Source organism: Mobula hypostoma, chromosome 10, assembly GCF_963921235.1.
Source record: "Mobula hypostoma chromosome 10, sMobHyp1.1, whole genome shotgun sequence".
In the NCBI taxonomy this organism is placed as follows: Eukaryota; Metazoa; Chordata; class Chondrichthyes; order Myliobatiformes; family Myliobatidae; genus Mobula; species Mobula hypostoma.
The window spans coordinates 49,658,408-49,682,803 of NC_086106.1; the positions used below are offsets into that span (position 1 = coordinate 49,658,408).

Here is a 24,396-nt window from a genome sequence, read left to right on the forward strand (position 1 = left end):
CTGAGTGCGATAGTTTGACACGCATACAGTTTGCTTTGAAGTTTAACTGCTCTGATCAAACGACCCAAAATGAACTTTGCTGATCTCATGAATATAATGCAGAAATATGTAGAATTTAAACCATTGTTGATTGCAGAACACTTTAAGTGTGATAAACAGAATTGAAAGGAAGGGAAGTCCATTTCAGTGTATGTGACTGAATGCAAGAAATTGTCTGAGTATTTTCAGTGGAACGATTGGCTTAATGATGCACTGAGAGATCATTTAGTTTGTGGAATTTTGCAAGAAAGTATTCAAAAACTGCTCCTAACTGAAGTACAATTCACATTTAAAAGAGAACTTAAAATTGCTGGATCAATGGAAACAGCAGCCAGAGACACAATTGAGTTGGAATCAGAAATGAAAGTGAGCGTGAACAAAACTGGAATATCTAAACCAAAACCTGCCTGGCCAAATAAATTGTTTTACTGTTGTGGCAGAGGTTCACATACACCAGAGAAATGCAGGTTTAAGGGAAAAACTTTCAGAATATTCAATGAAGTAGGACGCATACAAAGAGCATGTCAGGCAGACAAAGATAAATAGACTGCACTGGAAAGAGGAAAAGCTAAAAAATCAAAATGCTGTCACAACCACGGATTTGGCAGCGCAGCGAATTCAACAATTGAGCTCGTGAATATGCACGTGTCAGCTAATTATTATTCCATTGTGATGGTGTTTAGCTGCATTCATTCCGGAGTAGTATTTGTCAAGTCTTGAACATAGGAATGCTTTGCTGCCTGCTTGCATTCTGCCTTGCCCGAGAAATTGGACTGTCGAGTCAACTGACTCTGTAGACTAGCAGTATTTGTGTTATTCTTAGTTGTTCTTTTCAGCCGCAGTGTAGGCTTTGCTTTCCATTTGCATGTTTTGGTTAATGGCCCTGCTTGGCCTAGAGTTTATTGTTTTCTTTTCCCTTTAACACTGTTCGCATTAAAGTCTGTGAACTATCGACCTGCTTCTGTGTCTCTCACTCTGCACTGGGGCCATACCCAAATCTGCTGCGCTGCCGAATCTGTGGTTGTGACAGGGCCCCCCCTCTCTAGGCGCAGCCCCTGAGGCACCACAGACCTGGATGAGGGACTTGTCCAAGATGGCCTTCAGTGATGCCGGTAGAAAAGTGTCATGGTGTGCACTGCCAATATCAGAGCCAAATACTTCCATGTAGAGACAGAAACAAGAGCTTAGACAAAGGTAGCTTGGCCAAGTGACACCGTGAGACAAATCATTCTCAAAATCATCCTCTGATTGGAGCTAATCCGGCATCTGCTTCAAGAATAAAACTAACACAGAATCTGAATTTATAAAAATAAACTTAAACTTAAACAGAAAGCCCCAGGAAACTGCATTACCAAGAGCGAGTCGCTTGAGAAAAACACAAGAAACTCTAAAACCATTAATAACTCTTAATTCAGGTGCTCGATAAACTTCAGAGCCCAAAAGCTCTCTGATGCCCTGCACAGGCCTGAAGAAGTCACTACAGGACCCGCTCCCTATAGCTGGCACCTGATGGCCCAGGAAGACCTGAAAACTGGAGATCCGGGGAACTCGAGAGTGAGGCATGGGGAACTCAAGAGGCAGGGAGACTTGAGGATCCAGAGAGACTGAGGGACTTGGAAACCCCAACAGACCGAGAGACCAGGGAATCTCAAGTGAGATCAAGAAACCTCAGCAGGGCCGAGAGGGAGGCTTGAAAGTCCTCGAGATGGGGAGGACATTGAGAAACCATAAACACATTGAATAAGCCTTGGAAACAATCGGAAAAATTAAAACCTTGGGAACATAGAGAAAAGTCCTTGGGAATCTTTGACAACATGAAACTTGAAACCTGAAATCTAGAGAAGGAACCTTTTCAAATCTTATTCACAGTGTTTTATCTTTCATAATTTTTTCCAGAGGCAATTAGGATATACTCTCAATTTTACAGATCAAGACAGCATAGACAGGTTTCTTCCATCACTAAGCTAGCTGGTTCTCTGTAGATCTGTTTAATTTGCTACATGAAGTTCAATTTTCCCCAATCTTTTCATCAAGAGGTTAAAAATACTTTTGATAGGGTTACTTTACTTGTGTATTTGCACACCCCAGCCAGCAATCAGCTTTTGGAGTGGGGCCCTTCCAGAATTTACACCATTGAGTTGAATCAATTGATAACCTTGCATGAAGCGCTCATTTGTTATGCAGACCTGAGTCACGGGACCACAAAGCTGGGAACCTGGGTACTTGTGACTTAAAGCTTGGAATGGATACTGGAGAAACTCTATGTAGATTAGAGAAGTTTGGAATGTGGACTCGGGTCTCCAGGAATGTAGAGTCAGGACATGCACTCAGAATAAAGGCACCTTCTCCTCAAGCCACCAATTTCAAAATGTCACTTTTCAAACTTTGTTGGGTCCATTACTTGACAAGATCCTCCTGTCACGCTGGAGACAGAAACAACAGTTTATACATAGGAATGCCAACGGAACATTGTTGCCTCGACGAATCACTCTGACCAATGAATCTCATGACCAAGATCAGCTACTCTCTCTCTGCTGGGTCCATCTTTGTATGGTCAAGACTTGCTGTCACCAGGTTTGGATATGGCCCAAGTGTGGAGCGAGAGACACTGAAGCAGGTCAGTAGTTCACAGACTTTAATGCGATCAGCGTTAAAGGGAAAAGAAAACAATAAATGCTAGGCCAACAGGGCTGTTAACTAAAACTCTCAAATGGAAAATGAAGTCTACACTGCGGCTGAAAAGAACAACTAAGAATAACATGAATACTGCTAGTCTTCAGGGTCAGTTGACTCAACAGTCCAATTTCTCAGGCAAGGCAGCATGCAAGCAGGCAGTGAAGCGTTGCTGTGTCCAAGTCTCGACAAATACTGGGCCAGAATGAATGGAGTTAAGTACTATCACAGTAAAATAATAATTAGTTGACACGTGCATATTCATGAGCGCAATTGCTGAATCTGCTGCGCTGCCGAATCCGTGGTTGTGACATTTGCAGTTTTTAAAAAAAACACTGATCTGCATGCTGTTGGTGAAAAATTTGTTAATGATGAGACTGACACAGGAATGCGTAGCCTTATGATTTACAGTGTGAAAACTAGTAATAGACAAGCAATGTAGCTTAAACTAGAAGTGAATGGCAAATTAATTAAAATGGATTAGAAACATAGAAACATAGAAAATAGGTGCAGGAGTAGGCCATTCGGCCCTTCGAGCCTGCACCGCCATTTATTATGATCATGGCTGATCATCCAACTCAGAACCCCGCCCCAGCCTTCCCTCCATACCCCCTGACCCCTGTAGCCACAAGGGCCATATCTAACTCCCTCTTAAACATAGCCAATGAACTGGCCTCAACAGTTTGCTGTGGCAGAGAATTCCACAGATTCACCACTCTCTGTGTGAAGAAGTTTTTCCTAATCTCGGTCCTAAAAGGCTTCCCCTCTATCCTCAAACTGTGACCCCTCGTTCTGGACTTCCCCAACATCGGGAACAATCTTCCTGCATCTAGCCTGTCCAATCCCTTTAGGATCTTATACGTTTCAATCAGATCCCCCCTCAATCTTCTAAATTCCAACGAGTACAAGCCCAGTTTTAGGACACTGGCTCGGCTGTTTCAGCCATTCCACAAAATGAGTTTGAATGGCATTTCAAAGATACTGAACTGAAGTCTGCAAATATACAACTTAGAACTTATACTGGAGAAAGATAACTCCTCTGGGAATGACATTTGTTACAGTGAAATACAATAACCACCAAACCACATTGGGCTTGTACGTAGTGAAAACAGGAGGGCCAGCATCATGGAAGGTCATGACTGCCTGAGGCAACTACATATTGACTGGAGATCCATCCATTATTTGCACGCCCGCCTGATTCTTCATACCATCCGTGATAAAGCAGCCAGTGAGCTAGATCACATGGAGGCTGAAGGAATTGTTTCCAAGGTTGAATGGTGCCCATGGGCAACACTAATGGTTCCAGTAACCAAGAAAAATGTGACTGTCAAGATCTGTAGTGATCTTAAGGTCATGATCAACCCAGGACGGAAAGTAGATCAGTGCCCTCTGCTCAGGTTAGATGATATCTTTGCAAACCTTTCTGGAGTGAAACACCTACTTACAGATGGAGATGGAAGAACAGTACAAAGTGATGGATCCATTACAAACTTCATGATGTGACAGTGTTGTTCAACCTGACTCAGACTCTGAGCTGCTTCTCACCATCAATACTCACAAAGGGCTTTATTGGTATATTAGGCTTATTTTTGGAGTAACATCTGCAACTGCACTCTGGCAGAAAGTTATGGAGCAGCTACCACAATGCTGTCCAGGTATTCAGTGTTACCTGGTTGGTATCACTGTTACCAGTGAATATGACAAGGAGCATCTCAAAAATCTCAAGATAGTGTTAAAAACATTAGAAGGCTAAGCTCAGAGCATGATGCAACAAGTGTGAACTCTATTGTTGACGTACAAGCATTACATAAGTGTGCTGAGAAAATTCAAGCAGTAGGGCATGCCCAAGACTAAAGGATGCATCCTTTTTTTCAATTACTATAACAGGTTCCTGCCAAACCTGGCTACTGTGCTCCACCCCTTGAACTTATGACTACAGCTCGGGAAGAAATGGTAATGGACAAAGCAGTGTGAGGTGATGTCAAACACAATACACACACATTATGATACACATCATCCAGTGAAGCTTGCCTTATGGTATAGGTGCAGTTATGTCACACGTGTGGAAGTCAACACCCCATAGATTTTGTATCATGTTCCCTTAATGCTGCAAAAAGGTTATGCACAGATTGACAGAGAGGCCTTGAGTCTTGTTTGGGGTGCTAAATGGTTGAACCAGTGCTTGTACAGGAGAGAGTTTACCCTCATTACTGACCATTTTCAATCCACAGAAGTGTGTTCCACTGACAACAGCAGCACGAATGCAGAGACGGGGTCTGCTTCTTGGAGGACACAATGATATGATCAAATTCAAGAGAACAATTAACCATGGAAATGCAGATGGATTCTCCTGATTACCCTTGTTAAAGGAAATACATGAAAAATTTACAAAGAAAGACACTCCTCTTGACATATTCTCTCTGGCACAAAATAAAAATTCTCTCTATTACAGCAGACATGACCCAAAGGGAAAACAGAAAAGAACCGACACTATCTCAGGTCTACATGGCAAATCAAAATAGCTGCAACGTGCAGGAGCAATTCCGGTCCCCCCCACCCCGACCCCTATTTTTATCCATGCTGGGATGAACTTGCCCTTGATGAGATTTGCCTCATGTGGAGATTGAGACTTAAAGTGTTGAGGGAGCTAAATGCCGGTCATCAAGGTGCGGTCAAAATGAAAGCTTTGGCTTGAAGAGTTGTCTCGTGGCCTGGGTTAGATCAGCCAATTGAGAAACTTGCTACGCACCGTTTGGGGTGCTAACACGTCCAAAAGATGCTGAGAGGAGTGCCTCTCTATCCTTGAATAGTCTTCATTGCCCAAATCGTGTTGATTTTGCCAGACCATTCATGGGCACAAATTTCTTGGTATTAGCGGATGCAGCTACAAAGTGACCAGAAGTGTTCCCAATAGCCTCCACTACAGCCTCGCTCACTTTTGATGTGTTGAGAAGCGACTGGTGTTCCAGAACACCCAGTGACAATGGAATACTGTTTGTTGTGGAACAGTTTCAGTCATTCCTGAAAATGAATGGAATAAGGCAGATCACATCTACACTGTTCCACCCAGCTACAAATTGCTTGGCAGAAAGGTTTGTCCAGTGTCTAAAGAATGCACTGTGAGCAATGTCAGCAGAACACAATACACTAACACTGAATCAGAAGCTCACCAATCTCTACCTTGCATAAAATAATGCGGCACACTTCACAACCAACAAATCACCAACTATGCTGTTCCTGTGTTGTCCCGTTCATTCACACTTGGATCTCCACAAACCCAAGCTGAGAAAGAGGATACAGGACAAACAGCTGAGAGAAATTGAGGGCTCCTCAAACAAGGAGGCTTGATGTTTCACTCCTGGACAAGCAGTCCTGGCACGTGCCCACAGAGGTGATAAAAGTGGATACTCAGAAAGATGAAGGACAGAACTGGACCACTCTCCTATAGAGTGGTAATTACGTCTGATGTCATCTAGAGACAACTCACTGAGGATAGTAGGGTCAATTGTTAGAAAAGAAAGATGTCCACTGCTGTTAGAATCACTTCCTGCAGTCCCAGATTCAACTCCTATAAACATAATGGAGGAGGCCCCAGGACCTGAGTTTGTTGATGACACCACTGTTGTGAACTGTATCAAAGGGGGCAATGAATCAGGAGGGAGACTGAAAATTTGGCCAAGTAGTGTAATAACAACAACTCCTTAGTCAATGTCAATAAGACTAAGGAACTGATTGTAGACTTCAGGAGAGGGAAACTGGAGGTCCATGTGGCAGTAATCATCAGAGGATCAAAGATAGAGAGGGTCGGTAACTTTAAATTCCTGGTGTCACTATCTCAGCGGACCTGTCCTGGACCCATCATATAAACATTATTGCAAAGAAAACATGGCAGTGCCTCTACTTCCTCAGGAGGCTGCGTGGATTTGGTATGTCATGAAAAACCTTGGCAAACTTTTATAGATGTGTGGTGGAAAGTGTGCTGACTGGTTGCAGTATGGCCTGGTATGGGAACAACAATGGCTTTGAGCAGAAAATACTACAAAAGATTTGGCCCAGTACATCACAGGTAAAGCCCTCACAACCATTGAGCACATCTACATGAAATGTGGCCATAGGAAAGCAGCATCCATCATCAAAGATCCTCACCACCCAGGCCATGCTCTTTTCTCACTGCTGCCATCAGGTAGAAGATACAGGAGCCTCAGGACTCGCACCACCAGGTTCAAGAAAAGTTACCACTCCTCAACCATGAGGCTCTTGGAAAAAAAAGAGTATAACTACACTAATTTAAGGTCTCTTTTATCTTGTTATTTCACACTTATTATTTATTGCTATTTACTTATAACTACATTTGCACTTTTTATTGTCCATTGTTTACAGTTACTTTTCTATAGATCTTTGCTGTCTGCCCACAGAAAGAGAATCTCAAGGTTGTATGTGGTGACATGTCCATACTCAGATAATAAATTTTACCTTGAACGTTTGAATTTTGAACTTTGAACTTGGTTTCACAGCCACAAGTCTCATTTGCCAAGCAGAGTAACCTCACCACCAACCCTCGTGAGGAGAGGCGTTATTCCACAGGAGTAGGAAATCCTCCACAGTAATTAAATCTTTAAGCCATTTAATAATTGCTATGCCGTGGATGTCTGTATAGTAGTTGCATTATATAGTATAATATATACAGTATAGACTGTAATTGAGATGCATTCTGTATTGATTTGGAATTTATAGCTAAGCAGGGAAGAGTGTTGTGTGTTTAATATTTGATTAAATATATTGTTTGATTCAGCTTTCCTACATAATTCATTATGGGTAATATGTAAAAGTATGTAAATGGCATATGTCATTACACCACCATGTCATATGTGTGTGTCTCGCTAAAGTAAAACAAAGTAGACACGTTTTCCCAGGCTCATGGGTTTTTCTTTCTATTACTATCTGGATTTCCAAAACATAACAATTATATAAAAGAGGATATCAAATTTTTTTCTGATATATAAATAGTAAAAGAGAGGCGAGTGTGGATATTGGACCACTGAAAATGGTGCTGGAGGAATAATGGAGGACAAGGAAATGCCAGGCAATCGTATTATTTTGTGTCAATCTTCACTGTGGAAGACACTGGTAGTGTGCCAGAAATTCGAGTGTGTCAGGGGCAGAAGTGAGTGTAGTTGCTACGAGTAATGAGAAGGTGCTTGAGAAGAAATGGAAACAGAAGAAAGGAAATTATAGATGACTTTTAGCCAGACTTCTGTAGTTGGAAAGGTGTCGGAGTCTATTACTAAAGATGAAGTTTTGGGGTACTTGGAGGCACATGATAAAATAGGCCAAAGTCAGCATCGTTTCCTTAACGGGAAATCCTGCTTGACAAATCTGTTGGAATTCTTTGAGGAGATAACAGGGAGGATAGATGAAGGAGAGTCAGTGGATGTTGTTCACTTGGATTTTCAGAAAGCCATTGACAATATGCCACACATGAGGCTGCAAAACAAGATGAGAGGCTATGGTCTATCTAACTGTCTAGGTACCATATCGGATGCAGACATGGTTTTCCATATAATCTAAGCCTCGTTCTTTGGATGACTTCCATTTCCTCGATGTGTAGCCACCTGGCTAGGCTTTTGCTGTACATAAGCCGAGGTCTTCCCCTAGGTTTGCTCCCTTCGATCTTTCCAGACAGTATGAGTTTTTCTAGTTCATCTTTCCGCTAACCATGGTTGTACGAGGGATAAAATACAAGTAGCTTCCCCTTGCTTGCTTCTGATGCAATGTCTTTACAAGATGGGTGACCCTGACCATTGTCCTATTAAAAGGATCTACTGCTCAGCATCTGAGAAGCAGGAACCATTGATTGTGTTACTCACAACTTGCCTTCTGCTTCATCCACCACCTGCATTCCGTGGCTTCACTGTAACCCAAGTAGGAAGGCTAACAGGTGCTACACCTTGCCTAAGGGTGACCTGGAGGTAGCTGTGGTTAATGGTAACCCATTACCCAAAGCAAATGCTCCACAGCCTGATGTAGTTTATCCTCATACCCGGGAGGTATTACAGGAAATTGACTACCATCAATAGCAGATTGGCTGACTGGCAGGAGGCAAAGACTGGGGAAAAAATGGGGATTATTCTGGTTTGCTGCTGGAAACCAGTGATGTTCCACAGGGTCAGTAATGGGGCCCCTTCTTTTCACATTATGGGTCATCAATTTGGATGATGGAATTGATGACTTTGTGGCCAAGTTTGTGGATGATATGAAGACAGGTGGAGTGGTAGGTAGTGTTGAGGAAGCAGGGAGTCTGCAGAAGGATTTATACTTGATTGATTGGCACCTGATTAGTTCCAAGGGCTTAGATGGGGCAGAGTTTGTTAAGTGTGTCCAGGACGGATTCCTGTCACAGCATGTGGACAGACTGACTAGGGGGAATGCCATACTAGATCTAGTACTAGGTAATGAATTAGGTCAGGTCACAGATCTCTCAGTGGGTGAGCATCTGGTGGACAGTGACTACCGCTCCCTGGCCTTTAGCATTATCATGGAAAAGGATAGAATCAGAGAGGACAGGAAAATTTTTAATTGGGGAAGGGCAAATTATGAGGCTATAAGGCTAGAACTTGCAAGTGTGAATTGGGATGATGTTTTTGCAGGGAAATATACTATGGACATGTGGTCGATGTTTAGAGATCCCTTGCAGGATGTTAGGGATAAATTTGTCCTGGTGAGGAAGATAAAGAATGGTAGGGTGAAGGAACCATGGGTGACAAGTGAGGTGGAAAATCTAGTCAGGTGGAAGGAGGCAGCGTACATGAGGTTTAGGAAGCAAGAATCTGATGGGTCTATTGAGGAACATAGGGAAGCAAGAAAGGAGCTTAAGAAGGGGCTGAGAAGAGCAAGAAGGGGACATGAGCAAACTGTTGAGGCCAGTTCATTAGCTATGTTTAAAAGGAAGTTAGATATGGCCCTTGTGGCTACAGGGGTCAGGGGGTATGGAGGGAAGGCTGGGTTCTGAGTTGGATGATCAGCCATGATCATAATAAATGGCGGTGCAGGCTCGAAGGGCCGAATGGCCTACTCCTGCACCTATTTTCTATGTTTCTATGTTTCTATGAGAAGGCCTTGGTGAGTAGGGTAAAGGAAAACCCCAAGGCATTCTTCAATTATGTGAAGAACAAAAGGATGACAGGAGTGAATGTAGGATCGATTCGAGACAAAGGTGGGAAGATGTGCCTGGAGGCTGTGGAAGTGAGCGAGGTCCTCAGTGAATACTTCTCTTCAGTATTCACCAATGAGAGTGAATTTGATGATGGTGAGGACAATATGAGTGAGGTTGATTTTCTGGAGCATGTTGATATTAAGGGAGAGGATGTATTGGAGTTGTTAAAATACATTAGGACAGATAAGTTCCCAGGGCCTGATGGAATATTCCCCAGGCTGCTCCAGATATTTCCTGTAAATATCTGGCTGGGATATTAACATCCTCGTTGTCCACGGGAATGGTACCGGAGGATTGGAGGGAAGCGAATGTTGGCCCCTTGTTCAAAAAAGGTAGTAGGGATAGTCCGGGTAATTATAGACAAGTGAGCATTACGACTGTGGTGGGAAAGTTGTTGGAAAAGATTCTTAGAGATAAGATCTATGGGCATTTCGAGAATCATGGTCTGATCAGGGACAGTCAGCATGGCTTTATGAAGGGCAGATCATGTCTAACAAGCGTGATAGAGTTCTTTGAGGAGGTGACCAGGCATATAGAGGAGGGTAGTGTAGTGGATGTGATCTATATGGATTTTAGTAAGGCATTTGACAAGGTACCACACGGTAGGCTTATTCAGAAAGTCAGAAGGCATGGGATCCAGGGAAGTTTGGCCAGGTGGATTTAGAATTGGCTTGCCTGCAGAAGGCAGAGGGTCATGGTGGAGGGAATACATTCAGATTGGAGGATTGTGACTAGTGATGTCCCACAAAGATCTGTTCTGGGACCTCTAGTTTTCGTGATTTTTATTAATGACCTGGATGTGTGGGTAGAAGGGTGGGTTGGCAAGTCTGCAGACGACACAAAGGTTGGTGGTGTTGTAGATAGTGTAGAGGATTGTCAAAGATTGCAGAGAGACATTGATAGGATGCAGGCATGGGCTGAGAAGTGGCAGATGGAGTTCAATCTGGAGAAGTGTGAGGTGGTACACTTTGGAAGGACAAAATCCAAGGCAGAGTACAAAGTAAATGGCAGGATACTTGGTAGTGTAGAGGAGCAGAGGGATCTCGGGGTACATGTCCACAGATCCCTGAAAGTTGCCTCACAGGTAGATAGGGTAGTTAAGAAAGCTTATGGGGTGTTAGCTTTCATAAATCGAGGGATAGAGTTTAAGAGTCGCAGTGTAATGATGATGCAGCTCTATAAAACTCTGGTTAGGCCATACTTGGATTATTGTGTCCAGTTCTGGTCGCCTCACTATAGGAAGGATGTGGAAGCATTGGAAAGGGTACAGAGGAGATTTACCAGGATGCTGCCTGGTTTAGAGAGTATGCATTATGATCAGAGATTAAGGGAGCTAGGGCTTTACTCTTTGGAGAAAAGGAAGATGAGAGGAGACATGATAGAGGTGTACAAGATAATAAGAGGAATAAATAGAGTGGATAACCAGCGCCTCTTCCCTAGGGCACCACTACTCAATACAAGAGGACATAGCTTTAAGGTAAGGGGTGGGAAGTTCAAGGGGGATATTAGAGGAAGGTTTTTTACTCAGAGAGTGGTTGGTGCGTGGAATGCACTGCCTGAGTCAGTGGTGGAGGCAGATACACTAGTGAAATTTAAGAAACTACTAGACAGATATATGGAGGAATTTAAGGTGGGGGATTATATGGGAGGCAGGGTTTGAGGGTCTGCACAACATTGTGGGCCAAAGGGCCTGTAATGTGCTGTACTATTCTATGTTCTATGTTCTATACAGATTGGAGAATGGGCAAAGAAGTGGCAGGTGGAATACAGTGTCAGAAAGTGTATGGTCATGCACTTTGGTAGAAGGAATAAAGAGGAAGGCTATTTTTCAACAGGGAGAAAATTCAAAAACAAATTTTGCAAAGGGGTGTAGGAGTGTCGGTGGTAAGGATGGCTAGTGTAATTTAAGCATTCATTTCAGGAGGATGAGAATATAAGAGCAAGGATGTAATGCTGAGGCTTTATAGGGCTTTGGGCTTTGAGCAGCTTTGGATGCCTTGTCTAAGAAAAGATGTGCTGGCATTGGAGAGGGTCCAGAGGAGATTCATGAGAATAATTCTGGGAATGTGAGTTTTAACATATGAGGAGTATTTGATGGCTCTGGACCTGTACTCATTGGAGTTTAGACAAACGAGGGGAGATTTCATCAAAACATATCAAATATTGAAAGGCTTAGATAGACTGGATGTGGAGAGGATGTTTCTTATAGTGAGTGAGCCTAGGACCTGAGGACACAGTAACAGAATAGAGAGATGACCATTTAGAACAGAGATAAGGAGGAATTCCTTATTTTAAAAAATGATTTTACTGGATAAACAGGAATATAAACATCTACGAGACTGTGATACTTACCCAAATTCACAAATGTAACAGGATAGTCATCATAATTGAATTTTTTTTTTAAATTGCAGATGCTGCAAATCTGAAACAAAAGTAGAAAATGCTGGAAGCACTCAGCAGGTCAGATAATACGTTTGGGAAAAGAAACAGTTAACATTTCAACTCAGAACAAAATTGATCACCCTACTTGGTTTGCATTTGCGAGTGTTTGAAACATAAATCAAAGGAAAGAAAGAGAGAATTTGTTTTATATGTGGCCTCAAATCATAACAGATTGTGGAATATATCCCCAGCCTTCAAAATATTTTTCAAGCTTGACCTCCGTTATGGCGAAGGAAACTGTGGTGCCACTTCTCAGCACAGCAGCCCTACCATACAATAGGGTGATCATGTTTAGATAATCAATTTTTGAGTCTTTTTGAGGAGAAAATATCAGCTGGAATTTTTATCTGCTTCAAAATAATGCTGCTCTATAAATATCTCTTATTCCAATGTTGAATGAAAGTACTAGGATGCAAAACACCCTTTGTGATGATTAACACTAGGACAATGGAGTCACACAGCACCAAAACAGACTGTTCAGCCCAATTGGTCCATTCTAATTAAGACGCCCATCCGAGCTGGCCTCATCTGACAGCATTTGGCCCATAACCTTCTTGTCCTTTTCTATCCATGTATATGTCCAAACGTCCTTTAAAAGGATAAGGTAGTAAAAAGGATTTGACATTGACTTCACGGGAGAAGCCAGAGAGTGGTAGTAGATAGTAAATCATTAATTCCCAACAGGGGGAATTAGGGGAAATAGAAGTAATTGGGGCATTCAAGATTCTTGTTGGCGGTAAGTGGCACCCTAACTTGAGGCATGAGACCCGACCGACGATTAGTAGAGCAGGCACTTCCAAAACAAAAGAGGAGGCACTGGAACACAGGAAGAACCATAGCTCTGCAGGCGGTGAACACTCGTCACAATGTGTTTGAAACTCAAAATCTCATCCGACCTTACCAACCAAACAGACGTTATTGAGGATGCATAAACTAGTAACCAAGGTGCCCAACAGTTCCTCTGGACTCATGGCATGGAACGAGTTCATGCAACTTAACACTTGGTAAGTCAAGTACACCCTCTTAACTTTCTCTACAGATCTATGGAAAATAGGCCGCGCAATGATACAACGCTGGCCGGAACCATAAGGTAAATAGAGCCAATCAGTGAACCTGCCAACCCCAAGGATTCCTCCTGAGGTGTTCAAAGTAACCTTGTGTTTGTATGTGCAGTCAAGAACCATTTTGGGGGATTATGAAACCTTATGTGATTGGTCAGTCATGGAGGACATAAATAATCTTCCAGATTATCTTCCAGAAATAGTAGTGGACAGAGGATCCAGTGAGATGGAGGAACTGAGTGAAATACATGTTAGTAGGGAAGTGGTGTTAGGTAAATTGAAGGGATTGAAGGCAGATAAATCCCCAGGGCCAGATGGTCTGCATCCTAGAGTGCTTAAGGAAGTAGCCCAAGAAATAGTGGATGCATTAGTGATAATTTTTCAAAACTCGTTAGATCCTGGACTAGTTCCTGAGGATTGGAGGGTGGCTAAAGTAACCCCACTTTTTAAAAAAGGAGGGAGAGAGAAACCGGGGAATTATAGACCGGTTAGCCTAATGTCGGTGGTGGGGAAACTGCTGGAGTCAGTTATCAAGGATGTGATAACAGCACATTTGGAAAGCGGTGAAATGATCGGACAAAGTCAGCATGGATTTGTGAAAGGAAAATCATGTCTGACGAATCTCACAGAATTTTTTGAGGATGTAACTAGTAGAGTGGATAGGGGAGAACCAGTGGATGTGGTATATTTGGATTTTCAAAAGGCTTTTGACAAGGTCCCACACAGGAGATTAGTGTGCAAACTTAAAGCACACGGTATTGGGGGTAAGGTATTGGTGTGGGTGGAGAATTGGTTAGCAGACAGGAAGCAAAGAGTGGGAATAAACGGGACCTTTTCAGAATGGCAGGCGGTGACTAGTGGGGTACCGCAAGGCTCAGTGCTGGGACCCCAGTTGTTTACAATATATATTAATGACTTGGATGAGGGAATTAAATGCGGCATCTCCAAGTTTGCGGATGACACGAAGCTGGGTGGCAGTGTTAGCAGTGAGGAGGATGCTAAGAGGATGCAGGGTGACTTGGATAGGTTGGGTGAGTGGGCAAACTCATGGCAGATGCAATTTAATGTGGATAAATGTGAAGTTATCCACTTTGGTGGCAAAAATAGGAAAACAGATTATTATCTGAATGGTGGCCGATTAGGAAAAGGGGAGGTGCAACGAGACCTGGGTGTCATTATACACCAGTCATTGAAAGTGGGCATGCAGGTACAGCAGGCGGTGAAAAAGGCGAATGGTATGCTGGCATTTATAGCGAGAGGATTCGAGTACAGGAGCAGGGAGGTACTACTGCAGTTGTACAAGGCCTTGGTGAGACCACACCTGGAGTATTGTGTGCAGTTTTGGTCCCCTAATCTGAGGAAAGACATCTTTGCCATAGAGGGAGTACAAAGAAGGTTCACCAGATTGATTCCTGGGATGGCAGGACTTTCATATGAAGAAAGACTGGATGAACTGGGCTTGTACTCGTTGGAATTTGGATGATTGAGGGGGGATCTGATTGAAACGTATAAGATCCTAAAGGGATTGGACAGGCTAGATGCAGGAAGATTGTTCCCGATGTTGGGGAAGTCCAGAACGAGGGGTCACAGTTTGAGGATAGAGGGGAAGCCTTTTAGGACCGAGATTAGGAAAAACTTTTTCACACAGAGAGTGGTGAATCTGTGGAATTCTCTGCCACAGCAAACTGTTGAGGCCAGTTCATTGGCTATGTTTAAGAGGGAGTTAGATATGGCCCTTGTGGCTACAGGGGTCAGGGGGTATGGAGGGAAGGCTGGGGCAGGGTTCTGAGTTGGATGATCAGCCATGATCATAATAAATGGCGGTGCAGGCTCGAAGGGCCGAATGGCCTACTCCTGCACCTATTTTCTATGTTTCTATGTTTCTATAATAGCATAAAGGTAGCTTACCGATACTGACTAACATTCAGAATCCAGTTGGAATACTTGTTAATGTAATTTTCGCTGTGTGATCACCTTCATCTTCGCCTCACTGTTTCTTTGCATGCCACAACCATCGTTCCACCTGAGTCAACTCTCTGCCATCATCAACATCCAACAGGCATTCCCAAATTGTGTTAATTTTCAATTTTAATTTAGCCTCATTAATGATGGATAAATACATATGGCACGATCTCTATGAGTCTGAAGGTGGTGAAGCCTTGAATTCTAATCCTGCTAAACAGAAACTAAAGAAAGTGCATCAATACAATGTTACATACCTGGAGTATGGTTTTATTCCATTCCTATCAGATCAGCAATGCCCCATGTGTCTTATTTGTAATACTGTACTGTCTAATGCAGCCATGAAACCATCAAGATTGCAGGAACACTTCCGTAAAAGACACCCTGGAAAGGCTACTTATGATATTACTCAGTTCCAAAAGATGAAAGAAGCATTTGAAGAGCTTTACACACTCAGGTCATTTGCCAAGAAAGCTAAAAATGAATTTGATAGTGGTCTCATTGCTTCTTATAACATTTCCAAAATGATAGCAAAGTGTAGAAAATCTCATACAACTGGAGAAAGATTAATAATGCCTGCTGTAAAAGAAGTTCTCACCATTATTCCCAAAATGGATAATAGTTTTAAAAATCAATTCCTCTGAGTAATAACTCTGTATCTCATCATATTGACAAAATGAGTGAAGACATTGAATATTAACTATGCACAGAACTACAAAAAGCAGAACTTGAGATACAGCTGGATGAGTCAACTGTGTGAGACAATGCAACATTGCTAATGGCATATATATGGTTTATCAAAAATGGAAGATTTTATGAAGAGATTCTCTTTTGTAAAAAGTTAAAAACAAGTATAAATAGAGAATCAACCTACAATGAGCTCAAAATATATATTGAGGATAAAATATATTCTGATTAGGAACACAATTTCTTGTGCAACAGATGGAGCACCATATACAACAGTTCGCCATGCTAGCTTAGTGGCATTTATGTAAAAAGAAATTCCAAGTCTGTTTGTAATCCATTGTGTAATTCATCATCAACATCTCACAGCCAAAAACCTCAGCCAGCAACCTTTTTCAAGCAGAACTCTTGTAATAACTGCTATCAACAAAATTAAAGCTCATCCATTAAATAACAGAGTATTTTGCCAGTTATGCCAACATAACGAGGAAGAGTTTAAATGTTTGCTTCTTCACACTGAAGTGCATTGGCTGTCTAAAGGCTGCTGCTTAAAATGTTTCTTTGATGTTTTTGACACTGTGGTTGAATTTTTGATCAAAGTCAACAAGAGCTTAGAAAACAAGATTGAACTTCATTTGGAAGGCATGTACGACAAAATGAGCATTCTAAATATGAAACTGCAGGGTGAGAATTTTAATTTAATCCAGGCAAAAAGTGCAGTGTCCATTTTGATAGGAAAATAGGAAAAATATAAGCAAAATATTGGAGAAGAATGTTTCCACAGTTTCCTTGCATGGAAAGTGTGGTACTCTCTTTCACAGACGGTGATTTGTAAGGGTACTGCTTACACCTTCAGTCACTGAAGAAGGATTTTCAGAATCGATTCAGTGATTTAAATAATCTGGAAATTCCAGATTGTGTAATTAACCCATTTCTTTGCAAGGTGGAGGAACAGGAAGAGAGATTGTAAGAAGAAATTATCAACATTCAGAATGATGAAGAAGGAAAGATGTTTTCAAAAATGTCAACTTTTGTGGTATGTGGCAACACTGTCATATGACATTTCCTGGTCTTTGGAGAAGAGCCAAACTTCTCTTCATTGCATTTTCATCCTCGTACTTTGTTGAAAGTGGTTACAGCACAGTGAACCACATATTCACAAAAAACAGAAACCTTTTGGACACTGTTACATGTGGGGACTTAAGGCTTTCACTTTCTCAACTTGAATCAGATATTTCAACTCTTGCTAAAAGCCATCAAGCTCAAGAATCACATTGAGATTGAAGCTGCTGTACAGTGCACAGGTATTGTGTAAGCTAGGTTTAAAGACAAATAAAAATTTAGAGTAGAATTATATTTCTCATGTTAGCATATGGTAGACATGTTTTTAACACTACGGGAGACCATGGAAAGTATATTGTGCCTAAGAGGGGCATTGGCAAGTATGAAGGTGCTCTAGGAGGGGCATTGGGTTAAAAAAGATAGGGAAACACTGTAGTAGATAGTTTCCTCTCTGACTGGAGGCCTGAGACCGGTGCTGTGCGCGTGGATCAGTGCTACGTCTATTGTTGGTTGTCATCTATATCAACAAACTGGATCAGCAAATTTGCAGATGACACCAAGATTGGGGGCATTGTGGACAGCAAGGAAGGCTATCAAAGCTTGCAGTGGGATCTGGGTGGAAGAATAGCAGATGGCTGAGTGCAGAGAATATTTACGTGGGTGTTGCCAAGACTTGAGACCTGAGTCATAGAGAAAGGTTCAATAGGTTAGGTCTTTATTCCCTGAAGCATGGGGGGATGAGGGAAGATTTGACAGAGGTACTGTATACAAAATTATGAGGGATATAGCGAGCTTTTTCCACAGAGATTGAAAGCCGCCAATAGTAGCTCGCCAGAGTCCTCTGTCACGGACCAGTCTTTCAAGGTGACCCAGGTGTAACATCTCTTCTTCATGACAGCTTCAAGGTTGCATCATCAAGCGTACTTTCACCAGCCTCCCTTAAGGTTGGCTGGCTCCATGGCTTCCATGGACTTGTGACTTTCACCACAGGACTTCATCTATCTTCCAGTTGAAAGGCTTTCCTCTCCCAGGGATGAGGTCTTTGGAGCTTCTGCTGGCATTTCTGTAGGTCTGTTTTTTTCCCAGGATAGTGTTGCTGGCCCCGTGCTCTGCTCTCCTCCTCTCACAGCAGGGCCTGTGACTGTGCATGTGGGGTTAGAGCTCACAGGTTCAGGGTGAAAAATGAAATATTGAAGGAGAACATGAAGGGGAACTTCTTCACTCAGCAGGTGGTGAGTGTGCGGAGCGAGCTCCCAGTGGAATTGGTGGACGTAGGTTCGATTTTAATATTAAGTTTGGATAAGTATATGGATGGGGGGGAGGGTCACCGGTGTGGAGGGCCTGCTCCTGTGCTGTTGTGCTCTACATAGGAGGTGTTATTGTACCTCAACTACTTCCTCTTGCAGCTCATTGCATATACTTACCACATTTTGGTGAAAAAATGTTACACCCCATGTTCCTCTTAAATCTTTCCCCTCTCCCCTTAACTCTTTTCCCTCTAGTTCTTGATTCCCGAATCCTGGGAAAACGATTGAGGGCATTCACCCTCTGTAGGCTCCTCATGCTCTTTAAAATCACCTTTCTGTGAAATTACCTCTCAGTCCCCTAAGCTCCAGGGAAAAAGTCCAAGCCTGTCTAACATCTCCCTACAACTCATTCCTCTAAGTCCTGGCAACATCCTTATAAATACTTTCTGCGCTCTTCCCAGTTCAGTAACATTGCCTCGGTGACATAGCAGTTAGCGTGATGCTATTACAGGTCGGGGCGTTCCTGAGTTCAGAGTTTAATTCCAGCACCATTCTGTAAGCAGTCTCTGGAAGCCCATGAAATGCATGGGTTTTCTCCGGTTTCTCCCGGTTCCTCCCACAGTCCAAAGATGTACCAGGCAGGTTAATTGGTCATTGTAAGTTGTTCCATGATTAGGTTAGGATTAAGCAGGTTTGTCAGAGTTTGATGCGGCAGCATGGCTTATAGGACCAGAAGGGCTTATTCCACACTGTATAGTTAAATAAATAACTTTCCTCAGCGGGGTTCCCGAAACTGAACACAATGCTCTAAATGTGGTGACACCATATGCCCCCAATGTCTATACCCTGTTCCCTGACTGATGAAGGCCAGTGTGCCAAAAGTTTTCTTCAACTCCCTGTGATTTCATTTTTAGGAAACCCTGTACCTGAACCAGATCCCTTTGTTCTACAACACTTGCAGGGCCCCACGTGAATGTGTGATATTATGTAGATGCTGTAATCCAGAGCAAAGCACAAAATGCTGGAGGAACTCTAATACTGATGAAGGCTCTCAGCCTGAAACATCAACACTTTATTCCTCTCCATAGGCACTGCCTGACTTGTTGAGTTCATCCGGTATCGTGTCTGTGTTGCCAAGGGCCCTAATGTTAACTGTGAAAGTCCCGATTTGATTTGACTTTTCAAAATGCAACACTGATCTGAATTTAAATCTATTTGCCATTCCTCAGCCCATTTACTCATCTGTTCAAGGTCTTCTGTAACTTTCGTAACCTTCTTCGCTGTGCACATTATCAATGATTTCAGTGGCTTCTACGTAATTACTGTACATTCTCATCCAATCGTTGATATGGATGACAAGCAACAATGGGCTCAACACTAAGCCCAAGACATTGCACTAGTCATGGGGCTCCAGTCTAAGAAACAACCTTCCTCCATCACCCTCTCCTTTCTATTATCAAGCCAACTCTGTATCCAGTTAACAAGCTCTTCCTGGACTCCATGCCATCTAACCTTCTCGAGCAGCCTACCACATAGAATCTTACTGAAGTCCATAGGCATGGTCCATATTGACCATGTCTACTGCACTGGCTTCATCAAACTCCTCGCTCACATCACATCACCAAAAAAACTTAAGGATACGTGATAAATGCTGGTCTTACCTATGATAATCAGATCTTGAAAAAATAATAAATAAGATAATATTTTCAAAACTGCCCATAACAGAATATAGACATATTCAACTGTCCAACCGTCAATTGGTCTTCATGCTACAAGACGGCTTTGTTGATGTCAACTTGAATGTCTTCCATGATGAGGATGTCTCCAAGTTCATGAATGGGGTCACAAAATCCAGAAGTGCATCGAGGATGTTGTCCCCTAGAAAATGGTCAGGGTCTTCCCAAATCAGAAACCCTGGATCAACAGTTCCAAACGAGCAGCACTTACTGTGTGAGACAGAGCTTACACTGCTGGTAATCAGCAAGAGCTCAAGAAATGCAGCAACAATCTGCGCAAAGTCACCAAGGCAGTGAAACAATACAGGGACAAGATCCACACTCAACTCTCCACCAACAACACATGCAGCTTATGGCAAAGCCTTCACACCATCGCAGACTTCAATGTTAAATGCAGTGAAGTTTCCAACATTGCTGCCTCTCTCCCAGATGAGCTAAATCATTTTTATGCTCGATTTGATGTGGCCAACACTGAGCCCCTGAGAAGACCTACAGCTGAAGCAACCTACAGCTTGGTCATCTCTGAGGCCGAAGTATGCAGGTGTTTCCAATAAGCGGACAGTCGCAAGGCTGTGGGACCCAACGGCATCACAGAGCGAGTACTCAGGATGTGCTCGGCATAACTGGCAGATGTGTTTACAGACATTTTTAATCTCTCCCTCTCCCAGTGTAGAGTGTCCTCCTGCTTCAAAACATCCACCATTGTTCCTGTACATAAAAAGACCAAGGTAACATGTCTGAATGGCTGGCGTCCTGTCGCACTCACCTCAATAATAAGCAAATGCTTTGCAAGGCTGGTTAAGGACTGCATCTGCAGCATGCTACACCCACACTGGATCCCCTACAATTCACCTACCGACACAGCCAATCGACAGATAACATAAAAGCCACAGCTCTACACACTGCCCTTACACATCTGGAGTAGAAGGATGCTTATGTGAGAATGCTGTTCTTGGACTACAGTTCAGCATTCAACAGTATAATTCCTTTCAGGCTTGACAAGAAGCTCAGAGACCTCGGCCTTCACCCTGCCTTGTGTAGCTGATCCTGGATTTCCTGTCAGATCGCTGACGGCGGTAGGAGTGGGCTCGCTCACCTCTGCCCCTTTGACCCTCAACACAGGTGCCCCTCAGGGCTGTGTCCTAAGCCCCCTCCTTTACTCTCTGTATGCCCATACCTGTGTCGCCACCCACAGCTCTAATCTGCTAATTAAATTTACTGATGATTCTACACTGATTGGCCTAGCCTCAAATAATAATGAGGCAGCAAACAGAGAAGAAGTCATCACCCTGACACAGTGGTGTCAAGAAAACAACCTCCCCCTCAATATCACAAAAACAAAGGAGCTGGTTGTGGACTACAGGAGGAATGGAGACAGGCTAACCCCTATTGACATCAATGGATCTAGGGTTGAGAGGGTGAACAGCTTTAAGTTCCTCGGCATACACATCACCAAGGATTTCACATGGTCTGTACATGCCAGACGTGTGGTGAAAAAGGTACAACAGCACCTCTTTCACCTCAGACAGTTGAAGAAGTTTGGTATGGGCCCCCAAATTCTAAGAACTTTCTACAGGGGCATCTACTTTCTACTTGAGAGCATCCTGACTGACAGCATCACTGTTTGGTATGGGAACAGTCAATCGCAGGACTCTGCAGACAGCCCAGCGCATCTGTAGTTGTGAACTTCCCACTATTCAGGACATTTACAAAGACAGGTGTGGAAAAAGGGCCCGAAGGATCATTGGGGACCCAAGTCATCCCAACTTCAAACTGTTCCAGCTGCTACCATCCAAAAAGCAGTACCGCAGCATAAAAGCCAAGACCAACAGGCTCTGGGACAACTTCTTCCACCAGGCCACCAGACTGATTAACTCACACCGACACAAATGTATTTCTATGTTACATTGACTATCCTGTTGCACATAATATTCATTATAAATTACCATAAATTGCACATTGCACATTAGACAGAGACATGACGTAAAGATTTTTACTCCTCGTTTATGAAGGATGTAAGTAATAAAGTCAGTTCAATTCAATTCAATTGTAAAATACTGTGGGAGGTGCACTGTGTGTTTTACTTCACAGTATAACATTAGATCAAAATAATTTTAAACAAGCTCTTTAGCAGAAGAAAGTCGGCCAGTGGTGTAGTGGCATGCACACCGGACTTTGAAGCAAGTGGTCCCAGCATGGATGGAATCGTCAAGCTAGCAACTCAGCCTTGTCAAAAACAGACAAATGCCAAAGACACGGCAAGTTTGTCGCCTGATGCTTCCCAGAGAGGAATAAATATATAGGCAGGTTAAGTTGATAAGTCTCTGGATATTTTCCATTGCACACGGAATGGCCTGTTCCTGTGCTGAACTCTGCCCAGGGCCTCATGAGGGAAAAGCATGATGCAAGGGCAGATAACCAACAAGCCCAGAGATTAGCTGAAGGTAAGGCCCACAACATAAATTTGAACATAATAAAATGAAAAACTTTGCAATGTAGATGATTCTTTGTAATTGTGTTTCATAATTAAATTGCAGTAACAACATGTTAGCATTAACAATCACTCAAACAGATGTTGGCTGGAGTATTCACAACAGGATGGCAGCTTTCAGCATGAAGAGAGAGTATCACCTGTTCCTCTCAATGCACTTTGATAGTGCTACCTTCTAATGCCAGATGCATGGAACCGCACTGCTGAGATCTCATGTCACAACAGCAGCTATATATAAGCACCTCACAGCATAATTCAATTAGCTCTGGTACCAATGCAGCATTGAATGTAGTCAAAGTTCTCAGGGGTTAGCGCAGACTTAATCTGATTTGATTCTAAATATAGAACTGGCAGAGCAGATGCATTGTTTCCACTTGTGGAGGAGACTAAACTATTGGCTATAAATAGAGAATTCTGAAAAAAAGATTATCACTGAGAACTACAAGAGGAAGTTCAGGAAGAAGTTTTTTTTATTCAAAATATGGTTCAAAGATTAACCTTTCATGGCGAGGATATTAGCATGGATGCATTTGACTAGATAATCTATAGGGGAAGGAGGAATGCTGACTCGTGAAGTGCGATGCGAGGAGGCAAAGTTGCTGCATAAATGCTGGCCTGGGTCAATAAGGCTAAATAGTAACCAAAATTTCAGTGTTATTCTAGATAACCTTGAATGCAAGAATTCATACGATGCTGTGATGTGATGTGACTGCATGACGTCATTTTAGTCATTCACTTGGAGTACCAATCTTCAGACTATTGTTTTTTTCATGAAGCTACATTGTCTGCTGAACAGGATTCTGTGTGCAACCTTTCCATTTATATCAGTTTGCTTTCCATTCTACTCTTGCTGCATCAGCTGTGCACTGTGGTCCATTCTTAATTACATTCTCTGGGCATTAGTTGATTGATGAAGTTAAGACCTGCACTAAATCAGAAGCTTTCTCACTGCAAACCTCCTAAAAGCACTGAACTCAGATTGCTTATTGTTTACTATAGGAGCTGTGGGTTTCTGCAAAGCTGTTCAGTCTGAGGCAGAGGTGCAGCAGCTGACCCTCCAGTGAGCAAGTAACTCTCAAATGAGCTGCAGTGACTGCGTACAATTATGCATCAGTCATACCCCATAATACAAACCAGTTCTTAAAGTTATCCAACACATATTTCAGCACTGCAATAATTTTTCTCTTATTTCAAGAAACAGTGTGGATCAGGCCATTCTGGCGCAACAAGCCACACCTCCCAGCGACCCACTGATTTAACCCTCGCCTCATCACAGGATTATTTACAATGGCCAATTAACCTCCTAAGTGGCAATGCACACAAATTGTGGAGGAAATCAGCAGGTCAAGCAGGATCAATGGAAAAGAGTAAACAGCCAATGTTTTGGGCTGAGGCCCTTCACTAGGACTGGAAAAGAAAGGACAAAGTCAGAATAAGAGGGTGGGGAAAAGGAGGAAAAATTACAAGGTGACAGGTGATAGGGGAGAAGGGGAGGGGATGAAGTAAAGAGCTGTGAAGTTGATTGGTGAAAGAGATTCCATTTCACGCACATCTACCCTCACCCATCCTCCCATTGCCACACCAGGGATCATGTTCTTCTTGTCCTCACCTACCACGCACTGAGCTCCGCGTCCAGCAGGTGATTCTCCATAATTTCGGCCATTTCCAAAGGGATCCCACTACCAAGCACATCTTTCCCTCTTTCCCCACTTTCCACTTTCCACAGGGACCATACAACTCCCTTGTCCATTCATCCCTCCCCACTGATCCCCTCCTAGTACCTAAC

The 24,396-nt window shown here is 42.9% G+C and overlaps 1 protein-coding gene across 1 annotated transcript in view; it reads left to right on the top strand.

The window, feature by feature from the left end:
• si:ch211-26b3.4 (connector enhancer of kinase suppressor of ras 2) overlaps positions 1 to 24,396 on the top strand; it is an 841,707-nt gene that overhangs the window by 577,663 nt on the left and 239,648 nt on the right. The gene's annotated exons all lie outside the window — the stretch shown is intronic.